The sequence below is a fragment of the Microtus oregoni genome, unplaced genomic scaffold, assembly GCF_018167655.1.
Source record: "Microtus oregoni isolate MIOR12 unplaced genomic scaffold, Mior012 000080F_ref0000499, whole genome shotgun sequence".
Lineage (NCBI taxonomy): Eukaryota > Metazoa > Chordata > Mammalia > Rodentia > Cricetidae > Microtus > Microtus oregoni.
In genome coordinates, this window is record NW_024544538.1 from 4082516 (window position 1) to 4102545 (window position 20030).

General features: G+C 39.9%; 1 pseudogene; it reads left to right on the forward strand.

Annotated features, from left to right (window-relative positions):
* Positions 1 to 14713: 14713 nt before the first annotated feature.
* LOC121441697 lies at positions 14714 to 15579 on the forward strand (annotated as a pseudogene).
* The last annotated feature ends 4451 nt before the right edge of the window (positions 15580 to 20030 follow it).

Genomic DNA, 20030 nt, shown 5'->3' on the forward strand with positions numbered 1-20030 from the left:
ATCCCCCAATGAGCTGGCCACAAAATGAGTTGTTCTGGGCAAGTTTGTATCTTTTCCTTTGAACCATATGTCATCACTTGTTTCATAGACACCTGCATTTTAAAGAGAATAGGATGGAATGAGAAGAGGAAAGGTGAATTCTCAGCAGTTTCTTGACAATAATACATTTGTACCAACATTGAAAAAGCCCCCAGGGGAAAAAATCCACAGGAAACTACCAATGGAAATTTTCTTCATCATGAATAGAAACAGGCAGAAATACCTAAATCGTGGCTCAAAATTTGTCCATTTTCCACCATGTAAAACAGAGTGACATAATGTGGATGTAGCCTTTCTCTGTTGTCAGGTGGCCATATCATTGTGTAGCTTCCCCATCAGAACACCAATCGCTTCCGTTTGAGGTTTGAATGCTCCACTAATCTTGAATAGGAAATAGGTGCTGTATTATGGATTGGAATTTCAGTAACAGTTATTCACCTAACTTGCCCTCAATGTGGTGCTAGTTATCTTCACAACATTTTAAAGACGTTGTTCACGCTTAACGGAGCCATTTAAAGGAGGATCGAATCTTGCTGAAAAATTTGACACCAAGTGCACAATGGCCCTAACTTTTCATTAGAATATTTTATGTAGTGCAGTTAAGGCTTAAAATATTTAAAGTAGATTAAGAATAGAACAAAGAAATGAAGAGCAACTGTGACTATGACAGGGTATGAATATTAATGATGCTTTTCCCCATTCCTTTCCCCATCTAGTTCAAGCCTCTGTATTTTTTGATTCAAAATATTCAACTTATATTGAGACACTAAATACTGGCCCTTGGTGCTCTGTGATATGATACATATATAAAGATGCAATTAATCTTTAGTCTAATATCTGTCTGAGGGATAAGGTGCTAAACCTCATTATTACGGCTCCCCACTGCCTTGGGGATAGAGTCGAATCCCTTTAGCTTGACATATAAGGCTCTGTAATCAGTTTTTTGAAAAGTCATCTCTCATCATTTTACATAAATCCTTTAGTATGGCCACTGGAGTCTCTTCCTTGTCCCCTAAAATGTCATGCTCAGGCTTCTCTTTGCATATGTACTTAAACTGTGTTCCTCATTTTCTCACATTTTCCAACTTCTATTTCTTCCTCTAGGCTCAGCATACGTTCTTCAATACTGGGTCAGCCATTCCAAGTCACAAGGTAACCCCCTTTTCAAGTTACAGCAGTCTTGTGATTTACAATCCTGTAAAGAGAATATATACCTCTAACTGTAAGACTAAGGACAGTGTGATGGTGCCAAAGAGAAAGGCTCCCATAGGCTCATATATTTTGGATGCTTGTTCCCTAACTGGTAGAACTATTCTAAGAAGGATTATAAGGTATGACCTGGTGGGAGGTCACTGGGGTTCGGCTTTGAGGTTTCAAAAGCCCATGCTAGCCCCAGTCCCCATTGCTCTGTCAGGTTTGTGGGAGCTACTGCTCCAATGCAATGCCTGCCTGGCTGAGGCCTTGTTCCACATCATGATGGTTGTGGAATACCCTCTGATGCAATAAGCAATCCCCAATTAAATGCTTACTTTGATAAGCATCTTTACCCAACAATAGAAAAGTAACTAAGACAGATGACAAAGTGTGTGTTTGATCTGGTTTCTATACTGCTTACTAAATTATCATAGAGATAGATTACCTGAACTATTTACAGTGTGAGCAAATGGAAAATGAATAGTTGAAAGCTGTAAGGAACTCTTTCATTCCTTCTTGGGTTTTTTTTCCATTGAAGAAGCCCATAATTTTTGACTTCTAAACTGTACATAGTCTTTGTAAATGTATTTCAGCAGTCTAACTCGAAACATAAGTCAAATAATCTAGATACCCTACATCTTTATCTTGTGATTCCTACACAGTAATGCCATTGATTCCCAAGGACACTGTGGTGATGGCTACTAGATGAACTTGATATATAGCTTTGCTTTCAATAAAAAAGTTCTGAATGTTAGAAGCTCTGAGGTAGTTCAGTTACTAAAGAAAACGAAGGCAACTATGAAAACAGAGATACCTAATGTTCAACAAAAAGTAGGTAAACTGAGTAAGAACTTCAAGCTCCCGGTTCTGAAATTTGCCAGTGACACACAGCCAACATTTAGCACATCATCTGTCACTCAGTTTTCCACAACTCTTAGAAAAGAACAAAATGAAAACTGTTCACATCTTCAAATTCCCAATAGCAAATTAATGAAATGCTTATATTTGCCATAAAAATTTTCTTATTCTTAAAATATGGTATTAGAACTCCACAACTGATGTTTCCTAGATGACACCTAGCCTTAAATTTTTGTCTGAATTCAGAGAATATTCCTGTCCATTTATGCTTTCAGGATACCAAACTTTGTACCTATTGGCCCAACTCTGTTTCAAATCAGTTAGTCCTGTTTGTTCTTGACCCTCACCTTGTACATGGCTCTAAAAACACCATTTATGTTTCCATGTATGATTTTCATAGATGCTTATCATATTTCAACCTTGAGCATTTTCAATAGCAAGCTCATAAGCTCTTTAAAGCCAAAGAATCCTCAACCAAAGGAATCTTGAGTACACAGAGAATACTGGCTAGCACCTAAATAAACACAAAGGGCTCATGTGCTGACTGCCTGTCATTTCTCATCTCTATGACAAATGACATAATCATGTCACTCTAAAACTGCATCCTTATCTCAACCTCAAGACAATTCATCATATAGCATTTACAACCTATCTTCCACTATCCCACTCGACAGCTCAGTTTGTTCCAGCCAGGTGGGACCATGTCCTACAATTGAAATCCCACTTCCTACTCCTTCCATGTCTTCTAGATGTCATTTTCTTCTCTGATCATTCAGCTCTATTATTCTTTTTCTTTTGCAAACATATTAAGTTGTCTTTCCTTTTCTAAGACTCTCTCCCCCCCATAATCTAGGGCATAAATTACTTCAAGTACCCACTGAATTCACTACTACTCACTCTGGTACTAGATTCTCTTTATAACCAGATATACTATCATTCTCTCTATTTGCTTCTTAGAGAGAGTCAACTGAATAGTAGCATCAGATCAAATTGTACTTCTTTGAATCAAAAATGTTTATTAGGTATTGAGGAGCCAACAAATAAAATCTAAAATACTTTTATTTTCTGATAAAAGAAAGCATTTCATTGGTGCTTGCTTACAATTTCAGAGTTAGTCTATAATCATCATGGTAGAAGCAGACAGGCATGGTGCTGGAGCAGGAGCTGAAAGCTTTATATCCTCATCCTCAGACAACAGGCAGAGAAGACTGGACCTGTCAAGGGTTCTGGAAACCTCAAAGTCCACCCTCAGTGACACACTTGCAACAAGGCCATACCACCAATTCCTCTCTAACAGTTCCACTAACTGGAGACCAGGCACTCAAACATAGGAGCCCATGGGAGCCATTTTCTTTCAATCACCACAGCAGGTTTAATCCATGAATTGTTTTCTATGCTTGAGTTATCCAGGGAGGAAATTCTAGGAATTGCCCAGCACCTGCCCAGGCCTGTGGGACCTCTACTACCCCTGCACCCTGTTAACTCTCTGAAGAGAAAATTTGGAAACTCAGCCAGAAGAGTGTGAAAACAGCATTCTGGTAACTTCCCTCTGAAAAACTCACAGCTTTGAATTTTCAGGTCTTTCTTCAAAGCTATGGATGGGTTTGTAGTTCATTCCAGCCCCTCTGCCTCAGTCAAGGTACCCTGGGTAGAGATACTTAACTAAGTTATTGGGCTCATAATCCCCAGGCAAGGCATACATTTTCACTAAGCTAACTATGTCAAAGGGCACAGATGACCAGGGAGGTGGGGCCAGCCCAGGTTGGTTTGGTAGATGTCCAAAAGCTCATGATGCTCCAGGGACCTCTCTGGAGGTCACTGTTGTCTAAATAGTTGAGCATAGTCAGCCTTTGGTGCCAAGATCTCATCATCTTTCATGGATTTCACCTGATTGCATGGGCTCTTCTCACTGGCTTGGCCTAGTTAGATGATGTACTTCTCACTTTCTTGGACTGCCTGGATGATGCACCAATCTCTCTCTGGTTGAATGATGCACCCATCTCTGTCGTTGCCTGGATGAATGATGCATCCATCTCTCTCGTTGCCTGGATGAATGATGCACCCATCTCTATCACTGCCTGGATGGATGATCTACCCATCTTTATCATTGCCTGGTTGAATGATGTACCAATCACTATCATTGCCTGGTTGGATGATGCCCCCATCTCTATCATTGCCTGGCTGGATGATGTAGCCATCTCTATCATTGCCTGGTTGGATGATGCACCCATCTCTATCATTGCCTGGTTGGATGATGCACCCATCTTTATCATTGCCTGGTTGGATGATGCACCCATCTCTCTCGTTGGCTGGTTAAATGATGTAGCCATCTCTATCATTACCTGATTAAGTGATGCACCCATCTCTATCATTACCTGATTAAGTGCTGCACCCATCTCTATTATTATCTGGTTGAATGATGCACCCATCCATATCAATGCCTGGTTGGATGATGCATCCATCTCTCTTGTTCCCTGGCTGGATGATGCACCCATCTCTATCATTGCCTGGTTGGATGATGCACCCATCTCTCTTGCTGCCTGGTTGGATGATGCACCCATCTCTATCATTGCCAGGTTGAATAATATACCCATATTTTGCATTACCTGGTTGAATGATGCACTCATTGCTATCACTGCCTGGTTGAATGATGCACCCATCTCTATCATTGCCTGCTTGGATAATGTAGCCATCTCTATCATTGCCTGCTTGAATGATGTAGCCATCTCTATAATTGCCTGCTTGAATGATGTAGCCATCTCTATCATCGCCTGGTTGGATGATGCACCCATCTCTCTTGTTGCCTGGTTGGATGATGCGCCCATCTCTCTTGTTGCCTGGTTGGATGATGCGCCCATCTCTCTTGTTGCCTGGTTGGATGATGCGCCCATCTCTCTTGTTGCCTGGTTGGATGATGCGCCCATCTCTCTTGTTGCCTGGTTGGATGATGCGCCCATCTCTCTTGTTGCCTGGTTGGATGATGCGCCCATCTCTCTTGTTGCCTGGTTGGATGATGCGCCCATCTCTCTTGTTGCCTGGTTGGATGATGCGCCCATCTCTCTTGTTGCCTGGTTGGATGATGCGCCCATCTCTCTTGTTGCCTGGTTGGATGATGCGCCCATCTCTCTTGTTGCCTGGTTGGGTGATGCGCCCATCTCTCTTGTTGCCTGGTTGGGTGATGCGCCCATCTCTCTTGTTGCCTGGTTGGATGATGCGCCCATCTCTCTTGTTGCCTGGTTGGATGATGCGCCCATCTCTCTTGTTGCCTGGTTGGGTGATGCGCCCATCTCTCTTGTTGCCTGGTTGTTTGGTGTTCTTCTCACTCGCTTTACCTGACGGGATGCTGCCAAAGGTGAACACTGATGGGTTCCCTGTTGTGTCTGCAGTTTGTCTTGCTGGCTTATAAACCACATCTCTACCACCATGACCTTAAGTTTGAGCCTTGAAGCCAGTTCCTGGATTTCCTGCTCTGTTGGGAACATGTTGCTGTTGAAGGCCTCTTGCAATACCTTGATATGTTCCAGACTGATTATGGTGCAGTACTGATGATCTTGCTGGGACTGTTCTGACATTGAATCCCTCCTCTGGGCTGCATATTCTGCCCAAGCCTTTGACCGAAGCAATACAGAGCGTGGAAATTTAAACACAACCATCTTCTCAAAACTTTTCTAATCTCAGAAGGATATTATTTTTCAGTGCAAGCTCTGAAGAACTCGTTCTGACTTGCTTTGTTCCTTAGGACACAGGTCAAAAAATGGAAACTCTAGATTTCTTGAAACTGTGGAAGAACCAAGAATGGTAGTTACATGAGCAGAAGAAAGCTACAGTCCTGTGTGGTAGCCTATAATTAATATCCTGGGGATATCCTGAGTTACAGAGTGAGGTAGCCTGGGCTTTTATGTTGTCAAAAATCCGAAACCTTTAACAAAGCATTAAAGGCCCTCCAACAAGGCAGTCTAGTCAACCTTACCAGTTTCGTCTTTTCCTTAGTCTGTTTAGGATGGCCTAATATGCTTCCAATGGTTGGGTGACTTAAAAAAAAATAGTTCAAGAGTATATTAGCCATACAATGAGAACTAGACTCCTGGCTTGTAGACAGATTCCTTCTAACTGTGTCCAAAGAGAAAATGAGCTCCCTGAATTCTCTGTCTATAAGGTTTCTAATCCTATCATGGGACTCTCGTCTTTATGATCCTATCTAAAATATCCTCTAAAGGTTTTGCCACCAAATATTATCATTTAGGGGTTTTAGACTCATATACGAATTGGGAGGGAGGATAATCTTTCATTATCTGATATGCCTCCGTTGAGTGGATAAATAGAAAGTCAACTATGTAGCTTTCAGATCCTGCCACTTTTAAGCTACATAGTCTTGGATGAAAAGTATATTTTGAGTTCTCATTTGATTCTACAACATGAATCAGCAAGATGACTTGGGATGAAAAAGCTTGGCTACCTGACCTCAATCCCCAAAACCCACAGACAGGTTGTCCTCTGATCTCAACAAATGAATTGTGGCACATATGCTACACATTAGGTCCATGCACACATGCTGTTTACACACACACACAAAATCACAATACATTAAAATGAGGTTAAAAGTCAGCCACTCTGGAGGCAGAGGCAGGTGGAGCTATGTGAGTTTGAGGCCAAGCTAGTCTTTGTAGAAATTTCCAGGCCAGCTGAAGTTAAATGAAATAAAATGAAGATAAAATACTAGAATTTATGTGATTTCATAGGATTACTCTGCAGAATAATTTTCCCCAGCCATGCTTACCCATAGCTTATAATCAATTCTACATAGCCCCACAAAAACTGTTACCTTGTCTTCCACAAACCTTCTTAATCTCCTGAGTAACAATTCTAGTATCCTTCCAATATATTGAGTTCATGCCTCTAGTATAGATAGCACTATGCAGGCCTGGAACTCACAGAGATCCACTTACCTGTGCCTCACAAATGTTGGTAGTTGGTGTGGAAGAATTATGTATTCTGTCAATTATGTTTTAAATAAATGATGATTGGCCAATAGCTAGGCAGAAAGTATAGGCAGGACAACCAGACAGGAATTAGAGGCAGGGCAACGAGAACCAGAGTATTCTGGGAAGAAGGAAGTTCTCTCCCCAGTCCTGCCCGAGACCACCAAAGAAGAAGGATGCGACCTGCCCCACTGAAAAAGGTACTAAGCCATGTGGCCAACATAAACTAGAATAATGGGCTGGAATACGTTATAAGAAATACTAAGAAGCCTGAGCTAATGGGCCAATTAGTTTATAACTGATGGAGAACTCTGTGTGATTTTATTTGGGACTTGCCTGCTGTGGGGTACCTAGCAGGATATAAACCCCAACAAGCAGGCCCTACATATTATAGGTATTAAAGGCATGTGCCACCATTATCGACCTAAATGAATTTTTTAACTAAAATACATACATAGATACATACATACACACACGTGTACATTGCAGCAACTTCATGGGATTTGAATACAAATCCTGTGTCTATTAGTTACTAGTTGTGCTATCTTGGACAAGTCCTTTAACTTCTTTGCATCTCAGTTTGCTCCCATGAAAAGATGAAAAATTTGCCAAGTGGTGGTGGCTCAAACCTTTAATCCCAGCATTCAGGAGGCAGAGGTGGGATTATCTCTGTGAGTTCAAGGACAGCCTGTTCTACAAATAGATTTCCTAGACAACCAGGCTACAGAGAGAAACCTTGTATTGGGGAAAAAAAACTTTAAAAAGATGAAAAATTTGTTTAAGAACTAAAAACGTGTATTACAAGACATGTAAGGACTCAGTAAAATTCACTAGGTACTGATTTCTTCTGTCATTCCTTATTCTAAACTTGGGCAAGAATAAACTCTCCCAGCCATGCTGTCACATCAGTCTCTGTTGCCTCTGGTGGGGCATATTCCTGTGGATGCCACTGGCTACTTCCTTGCCTCTGTTTTCTTCTCTATGTCTGTTTGTATTCTGCTGTAATGCCTATTTGTATCCCTCCACTTTATATCTTCTCTGCATTTCCATAATCACTTGCAATAGCCTGGAGCCATGAAAGCCCCAGACCCTGCTAGATTACTACTTGGAAGGGTAATAAAGTAAGGCTTTCTCCTTATACTATTGAAGTTTTAGAAGGAAGGAGGATGCTTCTAGACTCTCTAAGTAAAACACAGAATCACTGTTTTTTTATGGTCATTAGAGTGTCTTTAGTGCAATTAAGACAGCACGATATTTCAAATGATGGCGTACATATACTTTAATGGGTGGCCTGGTAACATCATTACCATGGGTACCATTGTTTTCTACAGGAAAAAAATGAATCCCATATTGTAGTGATGGGAGTGGCGAGCAGGCCTGCTTTTTGTCCCACCCGGCTCCCGCATGGTTAGCTTAATACCCGAAATAACAACACACAAATTGTATTCTTTTAAACACTGCCTGGACCATTAGTTCCAGTCTCTTACTGGCTAATTCTCACATCTTGGTTAACCCATTTCTCTTAATGTGTGTAGCACGACGAGGTGGTGGCTTACCGGGAAGATTCTAACCTTTGTCCATCTTGGGCCGGAGCTTCATCGCGTCTGCCTCACTGCCTTCTTTATTTTCTGTCCTATCAAAGGGCCAAAGCAGTTTCTTTATTAACCAATGAAAGTAACACATACACAGATGACCCTCCTCCATCAACATATTCTAAATGACTAACTCAAAAATAAAACTTGGAACATAAGGCACACAGGAATTCAAACTTTCTGTACTGCCTTTATTCTTTTAGGAGGTTTCTTTTTAAATTATGTGTAGGGGTGTGTGTGTGCGCGTGCACACGCACATGTGGGTATGCACACACAAGTTCAGGTTCTTGCAGAGGCCAGAGACATCAGATCTCCCAGAGCAAAAATTAGACAATTATGACTTGCCCTAGGTTCTGGGAATTGAACTTGAGTCCTTTGGAAAAACAGGAAGTGCTCTTAACCACTGAACCATCTTTCTAACACCTCTGGCTTCCTTTATATCTTACCAAAGATCAAAACCAGAGCTAGGCATTCTCAGCTGTTGACTACTTACAGAAATTGGGTACCTAACGCAACCACTGGTCACCACCTACCCACAGCATGTTCTCTTTCAACCATTCGGAATACCCGTTATCAGGGTCACTTTCTCTCAGCTCTCATGGCCTTTACCTTCACAACCTCCCAAGTTCACCGCATGCTTCAGCCTTTTCTCAGTCTTAAACTAACCCCCCATTTCACATGTGGCTACATAGTTAGAGACACTCTTCATTGTCTTCAAGAATCCACATTTACACCATTCCCAGAGCTCCTATCCATATCACAGTGCCATTACCCAGCTATTTGTTGAGCTGTTTCGTCCATTCAAAGACAGGGACTTTTGTCTTGCCAGTGTATATGACAGGACTAGACATTTAGTAGACAATCAGAGAGGTAGTCTGTGAAAATCACTGTGGTAAAAAACAGAAACAAGAGATGTAATAGAAAACACAAAGGAATTAGCCCTCATAAGAATGAGAAGGGCCAGGCAGTGGTGGGGCATGCCTTTAATCCAGCACTTGGGAATGCAGAAGCAGGTAGATCTCTGTGAGCACAAGGCAAGCCTGGTCTACAAGTGAGTTCCAGGACAGTCAGGACTACACAGAGAAATCCTGTCTTGAGAAACAAAGAAAGAGTGACTGGAGAAATTGAATATGACTGTGCTCAAAAGCAAGGAGTTAAAGCACATGCACTCTGTGGCTTAACTGCTCAAATGTCTTCCATATACTCTGGCTGGCCAAGTGTTCAGTGTAAGAGGATGTGCTCAAAAGTTAAAGAATCTGTTTTATGATGAGCGAACTATCAAGGAAGCAAGAGATAAACTTATTCTCACTTATTTTTCAAAGGTAAAAACATAGGAGCTAGGATTTGCCATTTATCATTCAAAACAAGTATCTGAGTGCTCTCCTGCACCCAACAGCTCTCTTCTTGACCTACAAGCCAACCAAGATAGGAAAACCATTAAGTTCAAAGGGCACTTCAGATTCTTGTTTGTTCTAGCTGTTTTTTTTTTTTAATGATCATCTCTACATCAGCATCAATAGACAACCAGGGTTACAGAATCTAAGAAAGACAACATCTCTCTAAGATGTAAAGAGCACCTTATAACCATCCATCTCAAATGCATGTATCAGTGCAACTACATCATGATATTTCCAACAAGTTCCAATTATATTCTGTAAAATAATTATATTCATGCTATATTCTACAAGTATTGACAAGTACACCCTTTATGCTGATAACATTCTATAAGTATGCTCATATTGGTACATTTTAGAGAGCATGGGTACAATTGCCAATAAATGGCTCTGGTGTTGGTTGTTTGAACACAAATGGTTAGATTGTCAGAAGTCAAACTTCTCTTTGGGGCATTGATAGAAATTTCCAACAGCAAAAGTAATCCCATCCATTGTTTTTTGTTTTGTTTTGATTTTACAAAGGAAGTACTTGAACCAGGTGATGGGAATTTTCTAGTCAAAGTTGTTAATGAGTGGCTTGCAGCAATCACTTAAGGGCTCTATCAGTTTTTGGCTCCATTCCAGTTCACTAATAGTGAATGGTGAAGCAAAAATAGCACTAGACTAGGAGTCAAATGATCTATCTTTTAATATTAGGTCTGCCACTGACCAGCTGTCCTATGCTGGGCATATCACTCTCCCAACAATAGTATCAGTTCTCCTATGTGTAAAATGAGCAAACAAAAATAGGCCAGTGCTCCGTTGGAGCCCTGTGTTAACAATTTTATATATTCTGAGTATGATTTCATTTGCCAGAAAAAGCTCCAATGCTTAAAAAAAAGATGTTCTCCAATTCCTGAACTGGAACTCTTCATGGTTACTTCCTGCTTAATTCATGGTCCTCCATTTTGTTTTTAACTGTGCAAAGACCTAATGGTATACCAACTTCAATACATGGAGAGTTTCTGTAAACTGGCTATCAAACAAGAACAGGATTAATTCTGAGTCTGAAACAAAATAATGAATAGGACAGCCCACCTTACAGAATTCTCATGATATTAAATGATAGTTTGTTAATGTACTGCTGAAGAATTTCCAGTGTCAATTCATTTTGTGTCTGGACACATTGTAATTATATATAAACTACACTCTATGACAAGTAATATCATAACAAAGCAAGGTGGGAGAGTATTTTAGGGATTCTAGGAAAAAACCCACATGTGACAATGTGTCAGGTGAATCAATGTTCTGTCTTATTCTAAAAACAAGTTCAAGTTCTCTGGGCAGGAATATTTCTTTAGAAGAGAATAACAATGTGTTATGTATGCTAAGTTGGCTTGGAGGGCACGTCTCCTGAGAATATAATGTCCCCTTTGACCTACCTCTGCACCCACAAAGTCCTGTGCTGATATGTCATTTCATTTCCCGAGTAAGCTTGTAACTAAGAGATAGATGTGCCCTATGCAAAAGCCACACTTCTGAAAACAGTTCTTACAACCTAGAACCTGGGTCTGGTAAGATCAACAGTGTCTGAGTTTGATGAGGATGGGCATATTGAGAAAATTGATTTTGTATCTGAGAAACCTAAATTCGACCCCAGGGTCTGAAATGACTACACCAGTAAGGATCTTCCTGAAATGGCCATTACCTGAGGAACTCCTCTCTTGTCCCACCCCTCACCAAAACTGCAATATAGCAGAGTTATATAGTTTCTTCGAGTTCAGCGCCAGTAATGTGGACATTTTCTAATTCTGACACATTAACCCTAACATCCTTGTTCCACTTAAGGCCCAGTAGTTTATCTAACTAACCTGTCCAATGATTCAACATCAATGATTAATTAATAAGTACCTTCTTTGTAAATGGCAACAGCTATAGGGGAAACGTTATGGAAACAAAGAGCCTTCATTAGCATTAATCAACAAATGAAGTACTGAAAAGAAAACACAAAGTCCTTTCTCCTAAGGATAGGTCCAGGACTTATTTCAAACTCCCAAGAACATTACTTATGATGTTACATGCTATCACTGACCCCTGCCTACCTACCTGACCTTCTCTAGCCACCCCTTCAACTGTTCTACTACTCCATGATAATATTTTAGCAGTGACCTGTGTGCACACTGTAGTGGATTAAGCAAAAATGCTACAGATCCCCGAGTAGCTACAGCAGCAGAAACACTGCAGGTGAGGTTGGATATTTATTTAGTGGGTTATGGAAGGGAAGCGGAGAAGGGAGAAGAGGAGAGGAGAGAGAGAGAAGGGGGAAAGGGAAGAAGTGGGGAGAGACAAAAGCTGCCTCTTGGAAAGGGAGATGGGAAAAGGAAGAAACTTGGGCTGCAAGCAGGAAGGAAGATCTGCCTGCCTCAGTGAACAGGGGAGGGAGTGGGAGGGGCTTGATTCTTAAAAGGACAGGACAAATCATTACACACATAACATGTTCTTTTATACACTTCTGCTCTTATATACATAGTTTCTTATATGCATCAATAGCCTCATTACTTCTCTAAATTTTTTGATATGACACAACTATTCTTATATCTCAAACTTTCCCCTATAATGGTTACATTGTTCTATGTGTCTTCATAAAGTCTGGCTAAGAATGGCATTAACACAGTTGTTACTGCACTATAGTTACTGATTTTCTTGTCTCCCTTCCTTGAGGGATAAGGTGTAACTATGAGGAGCTATCAACCCAAGTATTAGAAATTTTATGTGGTTACATGCTAAACTTTCTAGAGTAGGTTTTTCATATCTCAAGCTTCATCTTTACCATTGTGCACCATATTAAGTCAGCAGTCATCTGAAATTTTGTTAAAAACCATTGGTCACTTTCTTACTAAAACTCAAAACAAGTCATTCTACTGGAAGCATGATGAGGCTAAAAAAATAAGTTAAAAGAAAGGAGAGAAAATTAATACCAAGCCAATACAGAAAAAAATGTTACAATGCCTTCCCATTCTTTCATATCCCATATTCATCTTTCCTATTGGGCATTTGAATAAGTAATAAGTGTCAGGTGAGCTGAAATATACCTTGGTAAGAAAACAGCATTTCTTATACAACTTAAAGTCTATTGGAAACTTCCCACATAAATGTGACTTTGGAACATTTATGGACCCCAGGCAACGTTATACTTTCTGGGGAGGATAGAGAGCTTTTCTTTTCTTGTTCTTTTTCCAGTTTTTCAGCAAATATCCTTTCCTCCTTTCCGTGATAGCATTGTGTTTCAGCTTGTATTTTGAGAGAGAGAAAGGAAGAGAGAGAGAGAAGAGATAGCTCAGGTGTTCAGAGCATTTGTTGCGCATCAGGAGGTCTTGGCTTTGTGTCTCAGCTCCCATGTGGGGGCCATTCTCAGCTGTAAGTCCTGTTCCAGGAGATCTGTCTGTCTTTGGGTCTGTAAGGGCACTGCATACATATGGGGTGCTGACAAAACACTCTCACATAGAAAATAAACAATTTTTGAAAGACAATAAAACAGGAGAGAAAAAATCAATTTAAAATAGCCAGATAGTTATTGTTTTATGTGGCCCAGGGAGCCACTATCATCTAGCCTATGGCAAACTGTATGTCTCCTTTCTTTGAACAAATATCTTTTTCCTTCCAGCTCACTATTCTTCTCTCCCCTTCCTATTCTTTCTCCTCTATCTTCTCTCTTACTTGTCTCTGTTGTTGTTTTCCAGTGTCCTTAAGTACTCTGCAACTTGGCTTCTGTTAAAATTATTGAATTGACTTTTGGTGCTATTTATAATTTTTGACATATAGTGACTTAAGTTGTAGGTGCTTAATTCCATACTATTATAGATACAGTTTCATTTTATACTTTAAAGTCAAAGATACATGTTTTTGCTATAGTGTAGGTTATTTATTATTTGCCTGTTATTTCATTTTTGTTACACTTAAGCACACACTATATTTAAAGTAAAATAACATGAGTGATGGACATATACCCTGGGTAGTCTCATAGCCTTAGTAGAAATTTTCTACAAAAACCAGTAGAAACTTCTACAATTTGAAAGTCTTTCAGAGGCCAGGTATAGTAGTACAATTCCAGCCCTTGAGAGCAGAGGTAGGAGGATCTCTGTGAATTCAAGGCCAATCTAGTCTACTTTGCCAAAGAGACCTTGTCTCAAGGAACAAAGAACAAAAAAAAAAAGACTCTTTTAGAATCCTTGCTTTGGATTAGATACCAAAAGGCTTTCAAAAGACAAAGGCACTTCCTTTCACTTAGTCCAAACAAAAGCAGAAATCCCTTCTGACTGTATCTGGGATGGCAGTTACCTGTTTTAGATAGATCTCTTGTGGAAAAAGGGCATGTGCTTTCCTTACTTAACATGGATCTGAAAAGTAAAAAGACAACTCCATGTACACCTTTTCATGCCTCTAAGTATCCCCCTGCCTTTGGTGTAATTTTTCAAGAATGAAATGCATAAGCAGAAAAAAATTTATTATTGGAAATTAACAAAATTGGCTGTTAAGCATGGCTCTGTACTTTGGGAGCACACATTCAATTCCCTAGAGCAGTGATTCTCAACCTGGTACCAAATAGCCTGCCTATCAGACATTTACGTTGCAACTCTTAACAGTAGTGAAATTACCGAAGTGTGCACACCTCCACTTCATGCAAGACTCGATGGACATGTGCCCTCTTAGGCCTCAGAGCTTCCTTTCCAATTGTGAACTAAAGGCTGACAAAGATCACCACTTTAAGGTGGATAATGATGAGAATGAGCACCAGTTATCACTAAGAATGGCTAGTTTAGGGGCAGGGGCAAAAGACATTAGACATTGTAGAGGCAGAAGGAATGAACTATGAAGGCAGTCCAATTAAAGTAACATGGACAACTTTGAAAATGTCAGTACAACCAATAATTTCTCTTTGGGACTTTGAAATGACACCAGCTGTGGTCTTAAGGCTGAAGTGTGGTTCAGGGTCTGTGCACTAGTGGACAGTATCTAGTAGCTGTAAAGGAAGATGCAGGGTCAGAAGTTGAAGATCAGGAGGATGTGAAACTCTTATGTATATCTGAAAAGAGATCTGTTCCTGGAGGTAGTACAAGGGTCCATAGGAAAAGGTAAAACTTGACGAAGATGATGAGGACAACAACAAAGATGATGAGGATGAGGTTGATGAAGATGATGATTTTGATGATGAGGAAGCTGAAGAAAAAAGTTCCAGTGAAGAAATCTGTATGAGATACCCCATCCAAAAATGCACAAAAATCAACCCAAAATGCAAAAGACTTAAAACCATCAACACTAAGATCAAATGGTAAACCGTCCTTCAGAAAACAGAACAAAATTCCTAAAACACCAAAAGTATCTTGCTCTGCAGAAGACATTAAGGCAAAAATACAAGCAAGCATAGAAAAAGGTAGTTCTCATCCCAAAGTGGAAGCCAAGTTCATTAATTATGAGAAGATTTGCTTCCGGATGACTGACCAGGAGGCTGTTCAAGATCTCTGGCAGTGGAGGAAGTCTCTTTAAGAAAATGGCTTAAACAATTTGAAATATTCTGTCTTACTTATTAATTTCTGTAACAGCTGATAAGTATGTCTGTCCTTTATATAATACAAAGTAAGAACTTTGCCTATTGTGTTTGACAAATGTTGTCCAGGTTCCATTGCCAAGAACACGTTGTCTAAAATGCCTGTTTAGTGTTCAAGGATGGAGCTCCACCCTTTACTTGTTTCTAAGCATGTCTGGAATGTTATGATAGGACATAGTAATAGTGGTAGTCAGATGTGGAAATGGTAGGGAGACAAAAATATGTGAAATAAAATCAGTATTTATTTAATAAAGTAAATAAAGATGGTACAGTCACTGCTGGCCATTAAAAGATAGACATCAGAATAATTCACTGGGTCCTCATTGAATATTTTTTTTTTTGTTCCAGGAACTTTCTAAGCACTGGGAAAACAACCAAGGACAGGACACATCCTTTTTCTTTGTGGAGCTTACAGTTCCGTGGGAATGAAAATGCAGTTAGTCATTTCTAAAGTATATCTGATTGAAAGTAGTAAGTACCACGAAAATAACAGAGCAGGGAAATTATCTCAATACTTTGAAAACTTCAAGGAGAAATACATTTTTCTTTGTACTACGATGACTTCAAGCCTTAAACACTCCTTGAAGTCCAATTTGTAAGCCTTCTGATTCTGCAATTTGTCTAAAAACTGACGGTTCTTAGCAGTAGTGATGGTTGCTGCAACCCTTATGACCATTGCTGCTAAGGCCAGCAGCATGGCTATATGGGGGAGGTCACTGGAAAGAGACAGACAGTAGGAAACAAAGGGAAGACAGGGCCTAAAGTATAATTAACATTTTTCTCCAATTTGATTTTGGTTATAAAATACCCATCATCAGGCTGCTGTACAGGGAAGGCATACTTTACAGCCCTGTGGTACCTAAAACGGGATGGCCCTAGTTCATACTGGCATCTATACCGAGATAAATATTTGAGCACAATTCAAGTTGTACCACTCTTCTGTACTTCTAGTTCTTATCACTACAGGTGTCTTCCATTTCCTTGCTTATCTTTGACTATCTGGGCCTCCCTGGCAGCAGCAATTATGTTTCTTTGAAGCTCTCACTTCCTAAGAAGTAATGCAAATCTGCCTTTAAAGCAGATGCCAAAGTTCTCGAACATTGTTTTTTTTTTTTTTGTGGTATTTATGGAAAATGAAATAGTGTAGTTGTATGTTTTAATGAAGGAATGTGTGGCACTGTTATTATAGGCTTAGCTCTACGCCTCAAATCTTCACAAAGACATCAATAGACTGCTAAATCCTCAGCGACAAAGGAGATGTGTGTTTTGAACAGACTACAGTCAAATTGTCATGCTGATTGTTTTTACATAAATATTCTGATATTAAAGTCAGATTTTCATATCTTCAGGGGAAAAAGAAAGAGAGGCATTTGTTACAGGGGGAAAAACAAAGAGGATCTGGATACCTAAGAACGGTTTTTGCTTTTAAAATCACAATGCAGTTTTTAAATCAGACAAATAATGTTTCTAAATTACCTCATAATATACGTCTGAACATTTCTCCACATAGTTCTTTGTGTTCTTATTAAGTTTTATTTATTCAAAATGGAAAGCAAGGTCCCATTTCCATGTCAGTCTCTTTAAAATGGGAAAACTGGGAGGACCTCTGTGGCTGTCTTTAAAATTCAGATCCTCATTTGCACTTCAGTGGCTTGGGGCTGAGCCCTCAAGGGTAGAATTAGCATGAAAGTGTTAAGAACTATTTTGTAATTATTCATTTCCTCCAGCATTTACCTCCCTACATTCATTTAGAAACACATTTAACACAAGGACTGAACATTCATTTTAGAAAATGGAAAGCCTACTACTGAGCAGAGAAAAGAAAAACTATACCACCTTATATAAACATTGTTAATATTTCAGTGTACAGACACAGAGGGCTATAGATAAATAATGTATGGGCTTATAACAAAAATGGAATTGTCCTATTTTGTAAACTATTTCTTCACTCAGGTCTATAGGAAATATTCTTGTATCTTATTGAATGTGGGTCTACATTATTGCTTTCTAATATCCACACATTGCATCTCATAGAGTGGCTATCACATAGCTGTAAATACTTCCTTATTATCTCATATTCATATTGTTTGGGATTTTCTTGAGTAAATCATACTGAGAGCATGCTCACAGCTAAATCATTGTTAATGATCATTTGCTTTTCCAAAAAAAAAAAAAAATCATGCTAAAAGCAAAAGATCAATAGGAGGGGAAATACTTAAGAATTTTTCTATATGCTATCATTAGTGGATATTAGATGTATAGAAAACGATAACCAGGCTACAATCCACAACCCTTGAGAAGCTAGGTAACTGTAACAAGGAGGACCATTGGAGAGACATACCCCTTGGGAAAGGGGAAATAGACAACATTCCCTGAGAATATTGGGAGTGGGCAGGAGGGGTGGAGATGAGTGGGGAAGAGAACATAAGGGGATGGGATCTTTTTTTAATTGATATTTATTGAGCTCTACATTTTTCTCTGCTCCCCTCCCTGACTCTCCCCTCTTCAATCCTCCCCCAAGGTCCCCATGCTCCCAGTTTACTCAGGAGATCTTGTCTTTTTCTATTTCCTATTTCCCATATAGATTAGATCTATGTAAGTCTCAATTAGTGTCCACATTGTTATCTAAATTCTCTGGAATTGTAGTTTGTAGTCTGGCTTTCTTTGCTTTATGTTTAAAAAAACCTATGAGTCAGTACATGTGATATTTGGAAAAGAGATATTTTGATAGAGAGAGCCCTTATAGGTTAGGGAGAAATCTAATGGTAAGAAAACTCCCAGGAATCCACAAGGATGACCCCAGCTAAAACTCCTAGCAATAGTGGAGAGGGTGCCTAAACTGGCCTTCCTCTGTTATCAGATTGGTAACTACCGTAATTATCATCATAGAACCATTGTCATCCAGTAACTGATGGAAGCAGATGTAGAGATGTAGAGATCCACAGCTATGTACTGGGTCAAGCCCCTAGAGTCCAGTCAAAGAGGAAGAGAGATCACATGAGCAAAACGGTCTGTTTAAAAATCAATGGATAGATCACTGGGATTGCTCACATACTGATGCACCAAAATACCAACGTTCACCATCAAATTAGCCTCTTCCTAGGATCTCATGTGTTTCTCTCCTGTTCAAAGGCACACTCTTCCTTGAACATGCAATCCACATGAGTTGGAAACATTTCTGGAAATACCCGCTGCCACAGGTGTGGAGACTGGAGCACTTTCATTACAAGGGTCCAGCTCAATGATCAAATAACATCGAATCTTCCCACATTTGATCAATATGACAAAAGTCAGAGAACGTGAAAAATAAACAAATCACCATAAAAAAAATCAGTGGATAGCCAGGCGTTGGTGGTTGGTGGCTCACGCCTTTAATCCCAGCACTCAGTAGGCAGAGGCAGGCGGATCTCTGTGAGTTTGAGGTCAGCCTGGTCTACAGGAGCTACTTGTAGGACAGGCTCCAAAGCTACAGTAAAGTCTTGTCTCAAAAACAAAACAAAGATAGGGTCTTTCAATTGCCTAAAACACAGCTGACTGAGCCCAAGGATCTGCCTTTCTCTGCCTTCGCTCACTTTGGGATTATTGACTTGCACACCTGGAGCACTTTTGATTTTAAGGTCAAGGAAGGACAATTTTGCAAATGGTAAATCTCGTGGGCAGCTGTCCAGAGGAAGAGATAAGAAGAAAGCCACAGCCTTAGAGAAGAAGGAGCAGGTGAAGTTTCAAAGAATGAATAAGGAAGCTCAGTTGTTAAGACAAGCACATTTAGAGATAGAAGAAAAGGAATTTTTATTGTTGCTTTAGATAGGGTCTCTCTACATAGCCCTGGCTATCATGGAATTGACTATAAGGACCAGGCTGGCCTCAAACTCACAGAGATGTGCCTGTTACCCTCCAGTAAAGATGCTCATTGGGAAAAGAATAACAAACCAGAGCTCCTTCTACCATCTCCAGCTGGTAAATCAACAATATTCTTGGAACTGTTGCCTTCAGGCCTTCTTTTTTCTAAGTCTGCCTCACCCATTCTCAGCATGCCCTCTCTGAAGAGATAACCTACCAATCATTTAGGAAGGGGTTTGGAAGTTTGGAAGGGGTGGGGCAGACGGTAATTTATGCAGGTTTTTTTTTTTCTGAGCTGGGTCATCAACCCATCTGAGTTTTATATGGATGCTGGGGATTGGAATCAGGTTCTCATGATTGCACAGCAAGCACTTTTAGCAACAGAATGGTCTTCCGTGGTAATTAAAGTTATGTTCTGTTTAGATTATTGTGCTTAAGAAATCTATAAAACAAAATTGCCTCAAACCTGTAATTCCTACTCAATTCTTACCCAAGGACCAGTAACTTCCTGGAATGCTGAGGGGCTGCTGTTCATATAAGATAACAGGCC